Here is a 3147-nt window from a genome sequence, read left to right as displayed (position 1 = left end):
CTGTTAGTGGCAGACATGAAACAGCCCTATGACCCTGAATTCTAAGTGCTCTGGGCTAATGTTTCCTGAGCAGTTTCCCCTGCTCCCTCTTGGCTGTGTATGCACTTCCTCCTCCGCTGTCCTGGTCCACGAGAGGAAGAGCTGCAGCAGCAAAACCGGGCAGGAAGTCGAAGGGAAAGCAGAGCAGAAAAATCCAGAAATGAGACCTTTTGAAGGGATGTGACCTAAAAACAGAATTCGCTAACTGTTGATGCCAGTATCTTCTGGTAAGGGGAAGCAAAGCATAAGCAAATGTCCAAGCAGGTTTTTAGGACTATCTTCATATGTAGGCCACTTTAGATATTTACTGAGCAGTATATTCTAGGCTGTGAGGTTCTCCACCCAGTGTGATACTAGATCACCCTGTTTTCTCTCACAATCCATTATCTACTTTGATGGGTCTGACACCTGGTATTGAGACCCAGGATTTACAGAAATGAAAGGGAGGCAAAAACTAGAATCACACAATAAACCTGATTCAACAGAATTTTCAATAACAGCTATGCCCTAAGGAAGGTGTGGTGAGGCTCATGTGTAATCCCAGTATTCATGACTCCGAGGCAAGATGACCAGGAGTTCAAGGCCTGCCAGGGCTATATAGCAAGACCCAGTCTCAAAAAAAAAAAAAGCAAGCAGCTGGGTGTGGTGGCACACGGCTTTAATCCCAGCACTCAGGAGGCAGAGGCAGGCAGATCTCTGTGAGTTCAAGGCCAGCCTGGTCTACATAGTGAGTTCCAGGACAGCTGGGGCTACAGGGAGACCCTGTCTCAAAAAGACAAAAAAAAAAAAAAAAGCAAAACAAAATAACAACAACCAAGAAAACTCCTCACAGACAACATATTCATGTTTTAAGACCATCAGTCACTACATTTGCTGGACAAAAAGAAATGAGCACATCATTCAAAGTCTTCATGGCCAGCCTGAGGTCACCTTCAGGAAAGAAGGGCCACTACTGAGTGACAAAGGGAAAGGAGGAGAAAAAGAGCATCTCAGCACTTTAAAGCAGAAACACAGTCATGGTCCCACCTGCTCTCTGAATCTCCAAATATCCTTAGTAAAATCACATTGGAATTGAGACATGATGGCTAATCTCCGTTGTCAGCTTGACTGGATTTGGAATCACCTAGGAATCACACGTCTGGACGGCTCTGTGAGGGTGTTTCCAGAGAGGTTTAACTGAGGAAGGAAGACCTACTCTGAATGTAGTGAGAGCCCATGAGTTGAATCCTGGACTGAATAAAAAGGGGAAAAGAAGAGAAAATGAGCTGAGCGCCAGCATCCGTCACTCTCCTTCCTGACTGTGGATGCAATGTGACCAGCTGCCTCATGCACCTAACACCATGCTTTCCCTCCAGGATGGACCATATCTCTTCTTAAATCATGAGTCAAAATAAAAACTTTCTGCCTCAATCTCACAGAGATCCACCTACCTCCCTCCACCTCCAGAGTGCTGGGATTAAAGGCATGTGCCACCACACCCAATTTAAAACCTTTCTTTATGTTGATTTTATCAGGTATTTTGTCTAAGCAATAAGAAAAATAGCTAATACATAAGGTTAGATACAGACACCAAAGTCCCCATCCAATCTATCCACATTTGCTGCCTGGAACTTGGTCTGGAGGCTCTGCCTTAAGCTATCTGCATGGGGAGAAGAAAATCAACATGTTTAATCTACTGGAATTGTGTAGGAAATTAGACTGTATTGTTGTCAAAGAATTTTCAAGCAAAAAATTTCCCTTTGGAAGAATTAAAGGAAATAAAATGACCAATCCTTTGACAAATAATAATGTACAAAAAAAGGATATCAAGAGAGTCACATCGCAGAAGGGGTTGGCATGGGTGACTCCCTTAGTCATCAAACAGCTAACAAAATCACCCAGAGGCATCAATGGTCTTGTATTGAATGAATCTCATGATTTTCTAAGTATGAAGGTACAAGTCAGGAGACTGAGGCAGGAGAATCTAGAGTTCAAGGTCAGACTGGGCTACAGAGCAGACCTTGTCTCAACAAACAAATAAAAACAAACAAATAAAATTGTAATATGGTCTGAGTGTCAAATAAAATTATTTTTTTTTGTGGTGTTGAACATCAAACCCAAAGCCTCACACATGCTAGGTAAGCTCTCTACCACTGAGCTGAATCTCTAGCCCTAAAAGTATTCTTAATTGGCTTATATCTTTAAAAGTATTAGTTTAGGGGGCTGAAGAGATGGCTTAATGATTAAGAGCACCTGCTACTCTTGGAAAGGACCCGGGTTCATTCAATTCCCAACACCTACATGGTGACTAACAATTGTCAGTGACTCTAGTTCCAGGGGATCGTCTGACCTCATCTGGCACTGCAGAATATGGGTGCACTTGCATACATGCAGGCAATACACTCATACACAAAAATAAAAATAATTTAAAATTCAAAATTTTCTAAAAAGTAATAATCAACATATGAAGCGATAAAGTGAAACACTGAAAAAGAAACTTGCAAAACTTTGGGAATAGTTGCCCTTGTTCTATAGCTCCTTCCTCAAATGCCACTACCCATCTAAAACATGTCTTTTGTCCTCTCTTTATCTAGATGGTTGGGGAGAGCCTGCCTGTCCTTTTGTGCTCTGTGACTCAGACATCAAATAGCCAATCTCTGTCTCAGTCAAAGTTTTTGCCTCTATTAGGCAAGAATCTACTAGAATTCTCTCTCTAATAGCTAGAGAGATGACTGTACAGTTATGAGAGCATACTGCTCTCGAAGAGGACTAAGTTTCAGTTCCTAGCACCCGCTTCAGACAGCTCACAACCACCTGTAATTCCAACTCCAGGATCTGAAGCCCTCTTCTGGTCTCCTTGCCGCCCCCCAACCCCACACATACTAACACATACACACACAAATAAAACTTAAAAATAAGTGGCACATGCCTTTAATCCCAGCACTCGGGAGGCAGAGGCAGGCGAGTCTCTGTGAGATCGAGGCTGGCCTGGCTATTAGCCTGTGGACTGGCTATTAGAAAGTACCAGCGTAGCTGGGGCTACAGGAGGACCCTGTCTAAAACAGGCAAAAATAATAAATAAATAAATAAATAAATAAATAAATAAATAAATAAATAAAAACAAAATGC

Source organism: Nannospalax galili, unplaced genomic scaffold, assembly GCF_000622305.1.
Source record: "Nannospalax galili isolate Female #2095 unplaced genomic scaffold, S.galili_v1.0 scaffold72, whole genome shotgun sequence".
Taxonomy (NCBI): Eukaryota; Metazoa; Chordata; class Mammalia; order Rodentia; family Spalacidae; genus Nannospalax; species Nannospalax galili.
This window is presented reverse-complemented; position numbering follows the sequence as displayed.